This window comes from Balaenoptera acutorostrata, chromosome 5, assembly GCF_949987535.1.
Source record: "Balaenoptera acutorostrata chromosome 5, mBalAcu1.1, whole genome shotgun sequence".
In the NCBI taxonomy this organism is placed as follows: Eukaryota; Metazoa; Chordata; class Mammalia; order Artiodactyla; family Balaenopteridae; genus Balaenoptera; species Balaenoptera acutorostrata.
In genome coordinates, this window is record NC_080068.1 from 12,270,667 (window position 1) to 12,290,781 (window position 20,115).

General features: G+C 35.2%; 1 protein-coding gene across 4 annotated transcripts in view; it reads left to right on the forward strand.

The window, feature by feature from the left end:
• Positions 1-20,115, forward strand: part of CCSER1 (coiled-coil serine rich protein 1) — a 1,332,111-nt gene that overhangs the window by 1,113,933 nt on the left and 198,063 nt on the right. The gene's annotated exons all lie outside the window — the stretch shown is intronic.

Consider the following 20,115-nt stretch of genomic DNA (forward strand, 5'->3'; position numbering starts at 1 on the left):
ATTTTTAAGCCTGGAGCCTCTATGTTCTGATAGGCTGTAACTATTCTGAGCCAATGAGAAACCATTCCCTGGAGTAAGGGAGGGAAAGATCAGGTAAAGCTGGAGGGGAATCACAGGGCAAAATTGAGCCCACATTGTGCATTCTGCTTTCCCACTCCACCCCCAGGTGAACTTCCCACCCAGTCACGGAGTAAACATCCAGCAAATGGCAGCCTCCTACACCTGCCATCCCACCCTCAGGCCTGCCCTCCATTCCTTGGGAGCTTACTGGTCAAGGGGAGAATAAATTAGGAATGTTGCTCTGAAGGAGAGGAGAGAGGGTCAAAAAGACTGAGCAGGGCGTCCTTACTGAGCATTTTCCCAGTGACAGGGATGAGACAATCATCATTCCACTCATCTAATTGGGGATAATAAACAAGGCAGGGTTGGAGAAAGGGACCTTTCTCTCATGGAGAATGGAGTGGAAATCCTTTCCCTTCTCTAGGCAAAAAGGGGTTATTATAATAATTACCCACAATGTGAGTGAAGAAAGCAAAAGTGAGGACTTCTGATTTTATGATTATCAAGTCAGGGGAGATTTTCAGGTGAAGAAAGTACAGCAGTGAGGCTGTTGAGCTGAGTGTGATTGTGGACAATAGTGACAATTTCTTTAGCAGCATCACGAAGAAAGGAGGACATAAATGTGCTTAAATCATGTTGACTGGGAGTTGATTCAGAGTTCAAAGAGACAAGAAAAATTGCCTGTGTGTGACCATCACTGCCAATGATGAGTCATTTGAGTTGTGTATACATTTACATTTTCACAGCATGTCATACATAACAAAAAAATCACAAAGTCATCTTCTGGCCATATTTTACTTCCCATTTGCAGTGCTCTCATTTCCCCCCTCTTTTTCACAGCTTTGGTTGCAAATTAAAAAGAGCCAATTCAGCAGAGCTGAGCTTTTGTATAACATAGCTTACAATAAAGGAGGAAGGTGTGTGTACGTAGGAAGAGGAGAGCAGATTTGAAATTCAATTATAATGGTATTTGTGTCTATATGCATTCATTAACTGTTGTTGATAAAACAATCTCTATTTCATCAAGATACATTTCAATACATAAGCCCAGTGTAGTTGTATATGCGTGTTGTTTCTGATATCGAAAATTGGCCACTGTAAACCGGCACCAAATATAATCTTGGAGACAGAGTTTGGGTGAAGTAGAAAAGAATAGCTTTATTGCTTTTCCAGGCAAAGGGGGCCACAGTGGGCTAACGCCCTCAAAACTGTGTCCCAACCTGGGTTGTGAGGAGTCTTATAGTCAAGGGGCAGGAGTTGCTGATAAGGATCAGGGTGCCTGCAGGGCCTGCGTTCCTTCAATCCAAAGGTCATCTGGCATCAGGTGGTTTTGTGATGGGCTTCTGTGGTTCTTGAGGTTATTGAACTGTGACCTTCTCTCTGGAATGAAGCGTGCTTCATCAAATAGCTAACATCTTCCATTTGGTGGGGGTTTTAGTTCTGCAGAAGAGCTCAGAGATATTGTTCTGTGCATCCCTTGAGGAGGAACCAGGACCCTGCCTCAAGGCTGCACTACTGTTTCTTGACTGCTCCCCTCTTGTCTCTGTATCCCCTCCCTTCCCTGATTAGCAACTGTTTGAACCTGTCCTTTGGAACTCAAGGAAGGTCATGGAGGCTGAATGAAGCCTATTTCCTACAAACAAGATACACGGGGGGGGGGGGGGGGGGGGGGGTGGGGGGGTGGACGCGGAAAGACTTTTGTGCCCGGAGCCCCACAGGGTCCTGCTCGGTTTCATTTTCATTTCTATGCACCTTCCACACGTAACATAATCCTACTTTGATTAGGAGTATGTTTGGAAATGAGAATCCATCTTTAACTATTGACAGAATTTTTGGAGATACAAGTATTTAATATTTTTTAAAACTGTAAATCCTGTAGAGCTGGTCAATAAAGTCACTTATCTTTAATACTTAGTTATTGCTGCACAAGAAGGTATGAGCCTGGTATGTTATGCTATGTTTTTTCCTTTGATACATTGCTATAACTGGAGGCATAATGGATGCAAGGAGCATCTTTGATAAATGTCTTTTATGCAATGAATATTCAGAACATTCACTGTAAGAGATGTGGAAAAGACTAACTTTTCAGACAAAATTATATGAAGTAAAGGACTTAATGCCTAAAGTGATTGATGTTGTCATGTATTTTAAATAGATTTTCAATAGTAGTTAAATAATAACCATTTATATTTTTCCTAATTAGCAGTTACTCTGACTTATGAAATAAGGCTTCCCAACTTATATTTTAATAAAAATATTTCTATATTATTCATATTAAATTAAGAGCTGCCTGTAAAATTACAGAAACATAATGTTAAACTTGACTGAGTTCTAAATTTTTCTACCCTCAGAAAAAACTACTATTAATGGTTAGGAAATATAGTCCTTTGTGCTGATTTAATTATTAAGTAATAGATTTGAATATATCCCTTTATTAAATATATGAATGCATACTTGTTAAAAGATGCAAATAAATACAAAAGCATATAGAATAATCTTAGAAAGAGTCAGTTTTAGTACCTTTTTCATAGAGGTTGTTATACAATTACATTGATGGACATGGTGAAGGTAGCTCCTCAAAAGTTATAGATGTTAGTTTTTTCAACAAGTGCTAATTATATTAAAGTCTACTCCATTTTCAGGAACCATCAAGTTTAAATTACTGATGCTATTGCAGTGATATTAAGTGATTTTTTCTCTATCTTTCTTGAAAATTTTTGACAAATATTTTTAAATGAATTTATTTGAACTGAATAGATGATTGAATGATAATGCTTATTTTTAATACATGAATATCCACTCTAGTTTCCTAATTTACTTCACACACATTGACACCAACTAATATACAAAAGAAGTACGTTTTTCTTCACTGTGTCAAGTCTTATTACCTTCTGATACTAAAAGCTGTATCTGGTGGAATCAGCCTTGTCCAATTCCTTAATCTCAATTGAAAACACATTAGAGGGCCTAGCCCTTGCAGAAGTGTGTCTGAAAGTAGTCTGATTCTTTCCATTTTGGTATCCAGTCCTTTCCCATCTTGTGAACTTTGGGCTGCAGCTTTGTCTAACCCCTAATGGCTGTAACCAGTTTGCCTGCTGGGCCTTTTGAACTCACCCTCTGCCTAGTTCCTACTTTGGGTTTTTTCTGAACCTGAATTTGGACTCTAAACTCTAGTCAGGTAAGCTGGAAAAAACCCTCTCGCACTGTTCCCACAAGACTTTTCCTTCTCAATTATGGTACCTTAACACAGATACTCTCAAGAACTTGGGATACTTTCTAGATATTCTCTGGGAGATGATTAAGCCTTTTTGTAAATTTACCAATGTAGGAGGGTTTGATTTTTTATTTTTTTAATTAGTCATTGTGGGAGAATTGGGACTTTTTAAAGATCGTATTATATTTAAGTTTTGTTATTTTTAAATTTTTGATTACATAGGAGGGAGGTGTGTGTGGCAGTGGAGATGAGGGAAAGCAATATTTTCAGTATTTTAGGTCCAGTATTTTAGGTGCTTATCTTGTAAGCACCTAACCATACCTAATGCCTTTTTCCTTCTCTTCCAATAAAACCTCTTGAGAATAGCTTTGATCAGATTAAAACTTATTTAGCCACTTTGAACTTGAACACTGGCTCCTTTCTGTAGGTGGATAATTTTATTATCCAGATGAGCTTTGTAAATCTCCCTAGATTGGTTCTGCACCATCTTTCTCGCTAGCTTAGCTTTCCCCAACAGCCTTGCAGCCATGGCTCTGCTGCCTGTCATTACATTATAACAATTATTATGAAAGCTAAGTTGGGAATGTAAGGATTTTTATTAATGATAACTCTGTAAAATAGAAATACATAAGGTGAATTCTCTGTGTGAGGCGAGGCATGCACTAGCCTCATGAGAGTAGAACAATGTGCAATGAAAAATAATTCTAGTTCAGGTTCTTTAAGACGTGTCATAAAAGTCTAGGGACGTGACTTTGGGAGTTAAGGAAATAACTGTAATTCTGGAAGAATCAAAGATCATCCCATCATGTGACATTTTTTAGAAATTACATGAGGGCAATGAAAATAGCATGATAAGTGGATTACATAAACAAGTTGACCTGAATGTATTGTAATTCATAGATACAATTAAGAAGAAAGCACAGTTCTTTTTTAATCTCTTAAAATGCCTTAAAATAAGATATCAAAATACAATCATGCCAAATGAACCAAGATGCACTTAAAATCTATGTTTACACATAGTGACCGGTTTGCAGGCAAGATTTAGAATAAATTTTGCACATTAAGAAATTTAAAAGACTTTATATCACGTAGAAACTGCTAATGAGGTTTTTCATTATCTTTCTGCTTAAATGTTAATAGTATATTCCCCAAAGTAAAGACCAATAAACTGGAATCCATAAAAGTTCCCTGTGATGTCCACATGTTATTGTATTTTTCCCTTTAAATATAGATTTTTCTCTATCCTAAAGAAAGCAAAACTTTTAAAATACCACTTAACAGTCTTTTGAAAAACAGGCAGTTTGACCAAAATACTGCATTTATTTGAAGACTACAGTTTGTTTACCATTTAATTTTTCTTCTACTTTCCCCATCGTATCACATAATCAGTTTGAGAATTATCTTTTTTATTTGTTTGACTTTTGGACTCTATCAGTGCTTCACAGCTTAGGTAATAAAATAAGTTTCTTGTATGCAGTACTTAGCAAGATCATATCAAGAAAGGGCAAAATTAAAGAAAACAATCTAAGTTGATTTCTGTATAGTTGCATTTTCTCAATTTTATCATAGTTCTAAATAAGTATTTTATGAATAGTGCTAAAGTGTTAACTCTCTAAATCCTTAAAGAAAAAATATAATAAGTGCCCATGTACAAAATCAGTGAAAAAATGACTGAAATCATGAGAAAAATTAAAACTTGTTTTTTATTTCAATGTCTATGTTTTTTCTCCCAAAGATTCCAGTTTACTTATTTTAATATTACTTTATTTTTTAAATAATTTTGAAACCAGTGATTATTGAATGATTATTATGTGTCAGGTGACGTACTACATGCTTTGTATTCCATATAATTACCATTCTTACAAAATCCACACAATAGAGTTTGTTTGATTGTCTTCACTTTACAAATGAGGGAATTATATCTTAAAAGGTTAAGAAACTTGACATAGTCATACAACTTACAACTGTCAGGGCTAGAAATTAAACCTAGATACTATCTCAGAGTTCAAACTTTATCTCCCAATTTATTATACCATAAGATACTATTTTTGTTTTGTTTTGTTTTTAAGGAATCTAATTGATCAGTTGTTTCTGAGGGATTGTATTAATTCATTATTAATGTTATGATGTAAGTTTTTTTTTTTAATGTTTCCATGTAATGAGACATTTTAGATAGGTGACATTTTGTGTGATATCAGCATATCAAAGATGATTATAGTATCTTTATACTTGTCTCCTGTAAGTAGCCTAACCTAGAGAATTCTATCTCAGTGCTAAAATTATTTTGGTACAGGAGACTTCAAATTATATCAGGTAAGTACATTTTTGCTTTAAGAAGGCTTGATGTGCTGGGAAAACAAACAAAAAAAAAAGATAAAATTATTGAAGTGGATTCTCAATCAGTTTTTTACAACTTGCCACATTGCCAGACATTTAATGGATGTGTTACAAATATTACATTGAATTAGTGAACACATTAATTAATTAATTTAAAAGATTCCTGTATAGAACCTTTTATTTTTGGTCATTTATGAATCTTTGTTTTGAATCTTTGTTTTTGAATTTTTTTGGTAAGTGAAAGAAAAGCTAACTCATGGTTGCTTAATCAGAGTTGATGTTGGGAGTGGGGCTGACTTCAGGCAGCTGGATTTAGAACTCAACAAAGCTCTCAGTTTTTGGCATCTCTCTATTTTTTGGCTCTGCTTTTTGCTGTGTTTGGCTCGTCTCTGGCTCTGCGTGGCAACCACATGGCACCCTACATCCTCTTAGATTTCAGTCCAAAGGCAAACACCCCTTTTTCTTTCCCGGAGTCTACAGCAAAAGACTCATGGTGTACTCTTGGTTCTTGTAGGGCGAATATACACTATGCACCAATCGCAGTGGTTAAGAAAATGGTAGTCCTGAGCTAAGTATAAGTAAATTCCACCAAATGTATTAAATGTGAGGACGGATGTTTTCCCACAGACAGAAACTGGGATATGTTTTCATGAAGGGTGAAACGATGCTCCTTGACAAAAACAATGGTCATCTACTGTAGCCTTCAAGAAGAATATGTATGACTATATTCGTTTAGGGATTATAATTTTTAATTTTTAAAATGCCTGATTCTTATTAGTGTCAGGAAAATAGGTGTTCATATGAAAGAGAAAAATTTGGTCTCAAGATGCTATTAATTTTGTAAATCAACAAGTTATACATACTATCATCTACCATACTTTGATAGGGTACCGTAAAGAATCATAACTTATTTAGGTGTCCTAATTTAATGAAGAATGTGCAGTGTATGCATCTGTTTCATTCTTAGTTCTGCACTTCTTGTGATCCTGATTTTAATAATAAAAAGTTATCTTTTTATTTAGTACATAGGAATTTCTATATCAATTCACAGTGAGTACCAGTATATGAACTTGTGGGAACTCAGTGAAATAGAACTTGATCAGTTTAAATCTTTTTAAGCATTTCTGTCTGGCTTTAATAATGTACAATTAATATAAAAAAACATTTAGCTTTTATCAGTTAGTCAGGATCTGTTGACCTAGTTTCAAAAGTTGGTCTCCTGGGCATGATGGACATAATTGAAACTCCTGTTAAGTTTTTCCATTTTAATGAAAATATTAAATGACTTGTAGAGTAGCATGGTGAATTTGCTGCCCAGATCTCAAAGGGCTAAGCTATGATTTCATTCTGCTGTCTTCTACTATTTTATTCTCAACATTTATAAAGTTTTTTAAAATGATTTCAGTCCTTTGACTCTGTTTTCAGATCATTGCTTTCTTAGGATGACTTGACTTTTTATTTTATTTTCATCATTTTCTCTTTATAATTGAAAGCTGCAAAAGGTAACAATGGAGAATGGAAAATAAAAATGCACTGATTATTTCTGTGGTTTTGCTTTTCTGAACTATGCATTGAATAAAGCAATATAGGGTGATATGCTTGGGACTACAAAGAGCTTTGTTTTAAAAAAAGAAGTTCTAATTATTAGTTTCAAAATATTACTAACTGCAGTTAATTTTAAAAGTAGTTTTAATGTTTTCTGGTAGAGGAAAAATCAAATACAATTGAAAGTACATTTTAATATTTAGGGTGTACGTTTAGAATAAAATGATAGTTACTGAATACACTTCTTTTACTTGGAAGTTTTAAAGCTTTTTATTTGGGCTGTTGGCATTGTATATCTTTCTGACATTATTTTCAATATTTTGTGCCTCTACACTAATTGCTTTCATATATAAAAGTAGGAGAGGGTACAGGATAAGAAGCAAGGACAAAGTTAAATCTAATCAGAAAGTACAAGTTTTAATTCTGCATTTCCATGTCAATATTCACCTGTTTCACTGCATAAAAGTGAGTTGGCTTAAAATCCAATTATTAAAACTGTTCATTAAGTAAATTTATCTTAAGATATATTGGATGGATTTTGGGAGAAAGAAAATGTCAAACTTTACCAATTATTAATATATTCACTTTTATTTTATCAGTTGATAAATACATCCAGTGTTTATTGTACACCTGAGATCAAACAGGTACCATCCTAAGTGACCTCTCTATACAATATCTTATTTGATGTTCACAATATCCCTGCAAGGTCAGTAAGAGTGTCCCATTTTATAGATGAGGTACTAAGTTTTCCAGGAGGAAGCTTGCCTAAGGTCACATAAGCATTGGGGTCAGAATTCAAATTTATGATATGGAATCTAAAGCCTGCTTTTAAATCTGTATTGACCCATATTTTCCCCAAATGTCTCCAAAATCTAAATCCTTAAGTAACTTTTTTATGAAAGATAAATATTAAGTGAAATATATAAACAATATTTTTAGGTATTGTAGACATTTACAAGGAGAAATATTATAATTTAAAATGGATGATTTTAGAGATAACCCTATTATTAGAAGGCAAAAGACTAACAAAAACTTATTATTTAATATTTTAAATATGATATAAAGCCACAACTATTCTGAGAAATCTGATGTAAAATATCTATTAAATGTCAAGATATTTTATTCTTAATATTTGAGGTTTATTTAAAAAATGTTAATAGAAATAATTAAAACTTATGAGGGTTAACTGTGTCAGGTACCACTCTAAGCACTTCACATGTATTGACACTGTTAATAGTCACAGCAATGTCATAGGACAGTTAATATTATCATACTCATTTTCAGATGAAGAACCTAAAGCCTAGAGAGGTTTACTAAATTAAATTAATAAGGTTTCACAGTTAAGTGAGTAGCAGGGCTAGAATTTAAACCTAGGCAGCCTGATGTATTAACCACTACCTTATACTGCTGTATCTAACGAGTAAGTGCTAATACCTTGAAAAGTTAGCAAAATATAAGGATTAAAGTACGATTTTTTACCACAGTGTTAAACGTGTTGAAATTTCTCAGATCATTCCATGTCTATAATAAATTCAATAGTAATTTTATTTATTTTACTTCCAGGATGTCGTGCCCCTCCATTTTGCCCCCATAAAAACAAAATGAAACAGAGATAGATTACTCAACATCTCATTTTGTGATAATGATGTAGTTGTATTGTTCTCATCATCTAACAAGAAATTCCTGATTCAGGGTAGAGTTCTACATATATAACTCATTAAAAATAATTTCATATTTTCATCTAATATGTATCAATTACATGTAAGTTATAATATTTTATTTCCAGACATAGTTATATATACTTTCCATAGATACTTTCCCCATTGATAAATGAATTTTTCTTTTTATTCATTTTATTTGGCTTCCATGCACAAGAATTATGTGATTCTTGCTTTTCCTTAGGTATATTCAGGTTGTCATTCAAACATTTTGGTTAATTCACTACTTGACACCCCAATGTTTTGGAAGCTAACAAAAGTCAGTGTGGGTACTTATTTATTAATTAGCTAACATCTTGTAAAATAATGCATTTAAAATATATGTTACAAATTTATACAAATATTCATTATTGCCTATTTGGTAGTAGAAACCCTACAATAATAATAAAGATTAACCCTTTTTTCTCTTTTGCCAAATTTCTTATGAAAATTTCCTTGTCTTTTATTTCAGCAACTGAACCAACACTTAGAACATAGTATGTGCTCAATAATCATTTTTTTAAACATCTTTATTGAAGTATAATTGCTTTACAATGGTGTGTTAGTTTCTGCTTTATAACAAAGTGAATCAGTTATACATACACATATGTTCCCATATCTCTTCCCTCTTGCATCTCCCTCCCTCCCACCCTCCCTATCCCACCCCTCTAGGTGGTCACAAAGCACCGAGCTGATCTCCCTATGCTATGCGGCTGCTTCCCACTAGCTATCTATTTTACATTTGGTAGTGTATATATGTCCATGACACTCTCTCACCCTGTCACATCTCACCCCTCCCCCTCCCCATATCCTCAAGTCCATTCTCTAGTAGGTCTGTGTCTTTATTCCTGCCTTGCCACTAGGTTCTTCATGACCTTTTTTTTTTTTCTTAGATTCCATATATATGTGTTAGCATACTGTATTTGTTTTTCTCTTTCTGACTTACTTCACTCTGTATGACAGACTCTAACTCCATCCACCTCATTACAAATACCTCCATTTCATTTCTTTTTATGGCTGAGTAATATTCCATTGTATATATGTGCCACATCTTCTTTATCCATTCATCCGATGATGGACACTTAGGTTGCTTCCATGTCCTGGCTATTGTAAATAGAGCTGCAATGAACATTTTGGTACATGACTCTTTTTGAATTATGGTTTTCTCAGGGTATATGCCCAGTAGTGGGATTGCTGGGTTGTACGGTAGTTCTATTTTTAGTTTTTTAAGGAACCTCCATACTGTTCTCCATAGTGGCTGTATCAATTTACATTCCCACCAACAGTGCAAGAGTGTTCCCTTTTCTCCACACCCTCTCCAGCATTTATTGTTTCTAGATTTTTTGATGATGGCCATTCTGACCAGTGTGAGATGATACCTCATTGTAGTTTTGATTTGCATTTCTCTAATGATTAATGATGTTGAGCATTCTTTCATGTGTCTGTTGGCCATCTGTATATCTTCTTTGGAGAAATGTCTATTTAGGTCTTCTGCCCATTTTTGGATTGGGTTGTTTGTTTTTTTGTTATTGAGCTGCATGAGCTGCTTGTAAATCTTGGAGATTAATTCTTTGTCAGTTGCTTCATTTGCAAATATTTTCTCCCATTCTGAGGGTTGTCGTTTCGTCTTGTTTATGGTTTCCTTTGCTGTGCAAAAGCTTTTAAGTTTCATTAGGTCCCATTTGTTTATTTGTGTTTTTATTTCCATTTCTCTAGGAGCTGCGTCAAAAAGGATCTTGCTGTGATTTATGTCATAGAGTGTTCTGCCTATGTTTTCCTCTAAGAGTTTGATACTGTCCAGCCTTACACTTAGGTCTTTAATCCATTTTGAGTTTATTTTTGTGTATGGTGTCAGGGAGTGTTCTAATTTCATACTTTTACATGTACCTGTCCAATTTTCCCAGCACCACTTATTGAAGAGGCTGTCTTTTCTCCACTGTATATGCTTGCCTCCTTTATCAAAGATAAGGTGACCATATGTGTGTGGGTTTATCTCTAGGCTTTCTATCCTGTTCCATTGATCTATATTTCTGTTTTTGTGCCAGTACCAAACTGTCTTGATTACTGTAGCTTTGTAATATAATCTGAAGTCAGGGAGCCTGATTCCTCCAGCTCCATTTTTCGTTCTCAAGATTGCTTTGGCTATTCGGGGTCTTTTGTGTTTCCATCCAAATTGTGAAATTTTTTGTTCTAGTTCTGTGAAAAATGCCAATGGTAGTTTGATAGGGATTGCATTGAATCTGTAGATTGCTTTGGGTAGTAGAGTTATTTTCACAATGTTGATTCTTCCAATCCAAGAACATGGTATATCTCTCCATCTATTTGTATCATCTTTAATTTCTTTCATCAATTTCCTATAATTTTCTGCATACAGGTCTTTTGTCTCCTTAGGTAGGTTTATTCCTAGATATTTTATTCTTTTTGTTGTAGTGGTAAACGGGAGTGTTTTCCTCATTTCACTTTCAGATTTTTCATCATTAGTATATAGGAATGCAAGAGATTTCTGTGCATTAATTTTGTAACCTGCAACTTTACCAAATTCATTGATTAGCTCTAGTAGTTTTCTGGTAGCATCTTTAGGATTCTCTATGTATAGGATCATGTCATCTGCAAACAGTGAGAGCTTTACTTCTTCTTTTCCAATTTGGATTCCTTTTATTCCTTTTTCTTCTCTGATTGCTGTGGCTAAAACTTCCAAAACATGTTGAATATTAGTGGTGAGAGTGGGCAACCTTGTCTTCTTCCTGATTCTAGCAGAAATGGTTTCAGTTTTTCACCATTGAGGATGATGTTGGCTGTGGGTTTGTCATATATGGCCTTTATTCTGTTGAGGAAAGTTCCCTCTATGCCTACTTTCTGCAGGGCTTTTATCATAAATGGGTGTTGAATTTTGTCGAAAGCTTTCTCTGCACCTATTGAGATGATCATATGGTTTTTCTCCTTCAATTTGTTAATATGATGTATCACGTTGATTGATTTGCATATATTGAAGAATCCTTGCATTCCTGGAATAAACCCCACTTGATCATGGTGTATGATCCTTTTAATGTGCTGTTGGATTCTGTTTGCTAGTATTTTGTTGAGGATTTTTGCATCTATGTTCATCAGTGATATTGGCCTGTAGTTTTCTTTCTTTGTGGCATCTTTGTCTGGTTTTGGTATCAGGGTGATGGTGGCCTCGTAGAATGAGTTGGGGAGTGTTCCTCCCTCTGCAATATTTTGGAAGAGTTTGAGAAGGATAGGTGTTAGCTCTTCTCTAAATGTTTGATAGAATTCGCCTGTGAAGCCATCTGGTCCTGGGCTTTTGTTTGTTGGAAGATTTTTAATCACAGTTTCAATTTCAGTGCTTGTGATTGGTCTGTTCATATTTTCTATTTCTTCCTGGTTCAGTCTCGGCAGGTTGTGCATTTCTAAGAATCTGTCCATTTCTTCCAGGTTGTCCATTTTATTGGCATAGACTTGCTTGTAGTAATCTCTCAGGATCGTTTGTATTTCTGCAGTGTCAGTGGTTACTTCTCCTTTTTCATTTCTAATTCTATTGATTTGAGTCTTCTCCCTTTTTCTCTTGATGAGTCTGGCTAATGGTTTATCAATTTTGTTTATCTTCTCGAACAACCAGCTTTTAGTTTCATTGACTTTTGCTATGGTTTCCTTCATTTCTTTTTCATTTATTTCTGATCTGATCTTTATGATTTCTTTCCTTGTGCTAGCTATGGGGTTTTTTTGTCCTTCTTTCTCTAATTGCTTCAGGTGCAAGGTTAGGTTGTTTATTCGAGATGTTTCCTGTTTCTTGATGTAGGCTTGTATTGCTATAAACTTCCCTCTTAAAACTGCTTTTGCTGCATCCCATAGATTTTGGGTCGTCGTGTCTCCATTGTCATTTGTTTCTAGGTATTTTTTGATTTCCCCTTTGATGTCTTCAGTGATCACTTCGTTATTAAGTAGTGTATTGTGTAGCCTCCGTATGTTTGTATTTTTTACAGATCTTTTCCTGTAATTGACATCTAGTCTCATAGCGTTGTGGTCGGAAAAGATACTTGATACGATTTCAATTTTCTTAAATTGACCAAGGCTTGATTTGTGACCCAAGATATGATCTATCCTGGAGAATGTTCCATGAGCACTTGAGAAAAATGTGTATTCTGTTGTTTTTGGGTGGAATGTCCTATAAATATCAATTAAGTCCATCTTGTTTAATGTATCATTTAAAGCTTGTGTTTCATTATTTATTTTCATTTTGGATGATCTGTCCATTGGTGAAAGTGGGGTGTTAAAGTCCCCTACTATGATTGTGTTGCTGTCAATTTCCCCTTTTATGGCTGTTAGTATTTGCCTTATGTATTGAGGTGCTCCTATGTTGGGTGCATAAATATTTACAATTGTTATACCTTCCTCTTGGATCGATCCCTTGATCATTATATAGTGTCCTTCTTTGTCTCTTGTAATAGTCTTTATTTTAAAGTCTATTTTGTCTGATATGAGAATTGCTACTCCAGCTTTCTTTTGATTTCCATTTGCATGGAGTATCTTTTTCCATCCCCTCACTTTCAGTCTGTATGTGTCTCTAGGTCTGAAGTGGGTCTCTTGTAGACAGCATATATATGGGTCTTGTTTTTGTATCCATTCAGCCAGTCTGTGTCTTTTGGTGGGAGCCTTTAATCCATTTACATTTAAGGTAATTATCAATATGTATGTTCCTATTCCCATTTTCTTAATTGTTTTGGGTTTGTTATTGTAGGTGTTTTCCTTCTCTTGTGTTTCTTGCCTAGAGAAGTTCCTTTAGCATTTGTTGTAAAGCTGGTTTGGTGGTGCTGAACTCTCTCAGCTTTTGCTTGTCTGTAAAGGTTTTAATTTCTCCATCAAATCTGAATGAGATCCTTGCTGGGTAGATTAATCTTGGTTGTAGGTTTTTCTCCTTCATCACTTTAAGTATATCCTGCCACTCCCTTCTGGCTTGCAGAGTTTCTGCTGAAAGATCAACTGTTAACCTTATGGGGATTCCCTTGTGTGTTATTTGTTGTTTTTCCCTTGCTGCTTTTAATATGTTTTCTTTATATTTAATTTTTGATAGTTTGATTAATATGCGTCTTGGTGTGTTTCTCCTTGGATTTATCCTGTATGGGACTCTCTGTGCTTCCAGGACTTGATTAACTATTTCCTTTCCCATATTAAGGAAGTTTTCAACTATAATCTCTTCAAATATTTTCTCAGTCCCTTTCTTTTTCTCTTCTTCTTCTGGGACCCCTATAATTCAAATGTTGGTGCATTTAATGTTGTCACAGAGGTGTCTGAGACTGTCCTCAGTTCTTTTCATTCTTTTTTCTTTATTCTGCTCTGCAGTAGTTATTTCCACTATTTTATCTTCCAGGTCACTTATCCGTTCTTCTGCCTCAGTTATTCTGCTATTGGTCCTGTCTAGAGTATTTTTAGTTTCATTTATTGTGTTTTTCATCATTGCTTGTTTCCTCTTTAGTTCTTCTACGTCCTTGTTAAATGTTTCTTGCATTTTATCTATTCTATTTCCAAGATTTTGGATCATCTTTACTATCATTATTCTGAATTCTTTTTCGGGTTGACTGCCTATTTCCTCTTCATTTGTTAGGTCTGGTGTGTTTTGACCCTGCTGTGTGTTTCTTTGTCTGCTCATTTTGCTTATCTTACTGTGTTTGGGGTCTCCTTTTCACATCTGCAGGTTCGTAGTTCCCGTTGTTTTTGGTATCTGTCCCCAGTGGCTAAGGTTGGTTCAGTGGGTTGTGTAGGCTTCCTGGTGGAGGGGACTAGTGCCTGTGTTCTGGTGGATGAGGTTGGATCTTGTCTTTCTGGTGGGCACGTCCACGTCTGGTGGTGTGTTTTGGATTATCTGTGGCCTTATTATGATCTTAGGCAGCCTCTCTGCTAATGGATGGGGCTGTGTTCCTGTCTTGCTAGTTGTTTGGCATAGGGTGTCCAGCACTAGCTTGCTGGTCGTTGAGTGAAGCTGGGTCTTGATGTTGAGATGGAGATCTCTGAGAGATTTTTGCCGTTTGGTATTACGTGGAGCTGGGAGGTCTCTTGTGGACCAGTGTCCTGAAGTTGGCTCTCCCACCTCAGAGGCACAGCCCTGATGCCTGGCTGGAGCACCAAGAGCCTTTCATCCACACGGCTCAGAACAAAAGGGAGAAAAAATAGAAATAAAGAAAGAAAGAGTATAAAATAAAATAAAATAAAGCTATTATAATAAAAAATAAGAAAAAAAATTATTAAGAATAAATTTATTAAGAAAAAAGTTTTTTTAATTTTAAAAAATAGATTTATTAATTTTTTATAATAAAAAATAAGAAAAAATTTATTAAGAAAAAAGTTTTTAATTTTTTAAAATAAAAAATATGAAAAATGTTATTAAAAATTTTTTTTAATTTTTAAAAATAGAAAATAAGGAAAAAATTATTAAGAAAACATTTATTAGGAAAAAAAAATTTTTTAAGTAAAAAAAACAAAAACGGATGGACCTAACCCTAGGACTAATTGTGAAAGCAAAGCTATACAGACAAAATCTCACCCAGAAGCATACACATATACACTCACAAAAAAAGGAAAAGGGGAAAAATTAATATATCCTGCTCCCAAAGTCCACCTCCTAAATTTGGGATGATTCGTTGTCTATTCACGTATTCCACAGATGCAGGGCACATCAAGTTGTTTGTGGAGCTTTAATCCACTGCTTCTGAGGCTGCTGGGAGAGATTTCCCTTTCTCTTCTTTGTTCGCACAGGTCCCGGGGTTCAGCTTTGGATTTGGACCCGCCTCTGCCTGTAGGTCGCCTGAGGGCGTCTGTTCTTCGCTCAGACTGCTTCAGGGGCTCTGGCTCACTCAGGCGGGGGGAGGGAGCGGTACGGAGGAGGTGGGGCGAGCCTGCGGCGTCAGAGGCGTCGTGACATGGCAGCAGCCCAAGGCGCGCCGTGCGTTCTCCCGGGGAAGTTGTCCCTGGATCGCGGGACCCTGGCGGTGGCGGGCTGCACAGGCTCCCAGGAGGGGCGGTGTGGAGAGTGACCTGTGCTCGCACACAGGCTTCTTGGTGGCGGCAGCAGCAGCCTTAGCGTCTCATGCCCGTCTCTGGGGTCTGCGCTGATAGCCGCGGCTTGCGCCCATCTCTGGAGCTCCTTTAAGCGGCGCTCTGAATCCCCTCTCCTCGCGCACCAGGAAACAAAGAGGGAAGAAAAAGTCTCTTGCCTCTTGGCAGGTGCAGACTTTTTCCCCGGACTCCCTCCCGGCTAGCTGTGGTGCGCTAACCCCTTCAGGCTGTGTTCACGCTGCCAACCCCAGTCCTCTCCCTGCGATCTGACTGCAGCCCGAGCCTCAGCTCCCAGCCCCGCCCACCCCGGCAGGGGAGCAGACAAGCCTCTCTGGCTGCTGAGTGCTGCTCGGCACTGCTCCTCTGTGTGGGAATCTCTCCGCTTTGCCCTCCGCATCCCTGTGGCTGCGCTCTCCTCCGTGGCTCCGAAGCTCCCCCCTCCGCCCCCAGCAGTCTCCACCCTCGAAGGGGCTTCTAGTGTGTGGAAACCTTTCCTCCTTCACAGGTCCCTCCCGCTGGTGCAGGTCCCATCCCTATTCTTTTGTGTCTGTTATTTCTTTTTTCTTTTGCCCTACCCAAGTACGTGGTGATTTTCTTGCCTTTTGGGAGGTCTGAGGTCTTCTGCCAGTGTTCAGTGGGTGTTCTGTAGGAGCAGTTCCACGTGTAGATGTATTTCTACTGTGTCTATGGGAAGGAAGGTGATCTCTGCATCTTACTCTTCCGCCATCTTGCCCAGACCCTCCCCAATAATCATTTTTTAAAAACTTAAATTGTATTTAACTCTATGATTTAAAAACCTTTCCTCATTAACTGAAATATAATTCCACTTTCTCTGCTTAACAGCTCTTTCTGCTTTAGCAGAATTTCTTCCCTTTGCTTAGAAAATTAATAAAAAATGATTCTTGTGTCAGAACAACCTTTGAGCAAAAACAGTGAAAATAAACCAAATATACAATGATTTAGCATTTTATAAAATGTATTTTCCAGAGATAAAGTAAATCCTCTCTTGCACTTATCTCTATGCCATTATGCCCGAAGTGTAGAATGAGTAACTTGGATTATAGCAGAGATGATTGTGGTTGTTTTGGATTTACAGAATATTGATTTACAGACGGATACTCTAATTTCCTTGAGCAATATCTAACATCTCTTCTGATCTATCCATCATTTCCTCTGATAAGTTCTTACTATGCAGATGATAGGTCTTTATCATGTTCACACATTCAATCTCCTTCTTTAACAAAGAGAGAAGAGACACTAGACTAAGACATTTACTAGGCAATATTACTTATCTAGAATTTAATAATACAGCTTTGTTTTTATGGTATTTATATTTTATGATTATGGTCTATTTGTGGCAAGCTCCTCTGGTTTTCCATTTATGATTGTGAAATAAGATTTCCTCTTCAAATACATATGAATTAAAATGTGGTTTATTTAAGAAATGTAAAAGTAAATAATGGTTCAATGATATGGTATTTGAAGATAATATGTGAAAGATTGAAGTTTGGGAGACTTAGCCGTATATCAGTAGAATAATCAGCATAATAATTATGATATATAAATATCTACATTCTAGAGCATAATAATAATGATTTCCTCCAATTACTAATGAGAAAAAAAAGTAACAGTAATGTAATAGCATATATGTGGTAATGGACATAGCTTGTAAGCAGTGTTGAACATTGGAAAATTCACCATGCCATTGAATAGAAAAGACATTTACTGGAAAAAGAGTGAACTATTTTAGGTACTTGTAGAATTTTTCTTAGTTTTAAAATTTTGTTTGCTTTTTAATCACAAATGTAAGAGTCCACAAAAGAATGTAGAAGAGGAAAAAAGAGATTTCATTTTAAGAGACACTGAATGGAACTTAGATTTTCTTGAGTTATAGTATGACTGCTACCTGGGAAAAACTACTTTAAAATTAAATGCAATCACAGTAATACCAGGGAAAAGATAACGATATATTTCTTATATCTATACATGTAAATGTTTATATATTAATATTGGGGGCCGAAATTGGTATATTCAAAATATATGAAATATAAAGATAAATTAACTATTTGATATGATTATTCAATAAGAAGAGGTCTTATGTAATTAGACAGACTTCCTAAATGTTTATGGGCAGTAAGTATGTGTCAAATTACATAGAAAATATTAATCAACCATATAGCCTCTCTGAGGATTGAAAAGAAATCAGCGTAAGCTGTTAAAATCTTATAAATACTATGTTCCTGGCAGTTATTACTTTCTTGATTGGTTCCTGAGATTGTTGAAAATCTTTATTGGCAATACGATTATCTCAAAGTACAAATTATTTTCAATTAATTATTATTGATTAAGATAGAGTAGTATAATGAATTGGACTTTTGCTTTGTAACTATAATAGATTTATTTATTTATTTGTTGAGCAATTTTAGGTTTACAGAAAAATTGATTGGAAAGTGCAATGTTGCATATATCCCATTACCATCTCCCCAATTTCCCTGATTATTAACATCTTGCATTAGTTTGGTACATTTGTTAAAGTTGATGAGCTAATATTGATATGTTGCTGTTAACCAAAGTCCATACTTTACATTAGTGTTCACGCTTGGTGTTGTATAATACATTCTATGTGTTTTGACAAATGTATAGTGATATGTATGTACCATTACACCATAATAATTTCACTTCCCTAAATATCCCCATGCTCCATCTATCCTCCCTCAAACCTGTGGCAACCATTGATCTTTTTACTGTCTTCATAGTTTTGCCTTTTCCAGAATATCATATAGTTGGAATGTATGTAGCCTTTTTAAATTGGTTTCTTTCACTTAGCAATATGTGCTTAAGGTTCCTGCATGTCACATCATGATTTGATAGCTCATTTCTTTTTATCACTGAATATTCCATTGTATGGAAGTACCACACTTTATTTATCCATTCATCTGTTGAAGAACATCTTGGTTGATTCTGTCTTGGTTGATTCCATCTTGGTTGATTGTTTTGGCAATTTTTGTTATAAGCATCTGTGCGCAGAATTTTGTGTGGACATAAGTTTTCAACTCATTTGGGTAAATATCAAAGAGTGGTATCATTGGATCATTTGGTAAGAATACATTTAATTTCGTAAAAAACTTCCAGACTATCTTCGAAAATGGCTGTACCATTTCTCATATACATTGTGTACAAGTATGCACACCAGTATTTGCCTATTTGTCTCTCCAATTTTGGGGAAATATATTGCCTTGTGACCTCACTTTTCTGGTGTATCTAAAAAGAGTTGTTGATTTTCCATTTGCTCAGTTTTTATCTTGTTGTAAGGGTGAGAATGACAACCTCCAGGGTATGTGAATGGAACTCATGAATTAGAGTTTTGAAATATAAATTTACGGTATTAATTTGTTTGTTTTGCTTCCTATTTAACCTTTTTTTTAGCTATTAAAGATGGGTTCTCTTTTTGTAATAAAATATACTGCAAAAGAAATTTAGATAATCTACCAATTTGCATTGTGTTAAATGTTCACATATTTTTCCAACACAATAAAAAATTAAAGATAAAAATTCCATACTTACAAGTTGGCTATTATAATAACATTGAAAACCTCCTTTACTTGCAAGATGAAAGCTCATTTAAATTTTATTGTTCTTTTTACAAATTTTAAAATTTGAAGCCTGAGATATTAAAGTTTCTCTGTTTAGTATAATTTAAATGCCTTTTCTGGCACACTCATGAACAGTATTAACTTGATGTATAAAAATAGGGAACATCTATCACCAGGGGACAGTGCCCTATAGATAATATTCATGGATATTTTTCTTATAGTGGAAGAAAGTTTTAATTTGTTTATTTTCACACTTACTATGTATTGATTTGAGCATTTTTGCAGTTTAGAAATTTGAATACAGGATGTGGATGGTTTAAACACTGACAAATAGACAAGGATCAATTTGAGATTTAGGATAATTGAAAAATATTAATAATATTAATAAATATGGAAGTATAAATTTCTTGGCAAATTCAAGACTATTAATATTATTGTCATGTTTATATTTTATGGTATGCATACAATAGGCTACTTTGTCAATGGTGTTGCACTGGTTGATTTCAACATCAAAAATTGTCTTTGATAGAGAGCATAAGAAAAAAAATTACCCTCAAAGCTGATGTTATTATTTTATATAGGGAGTAAAATAAATATAAAATGTATTTGTAGAATTAAA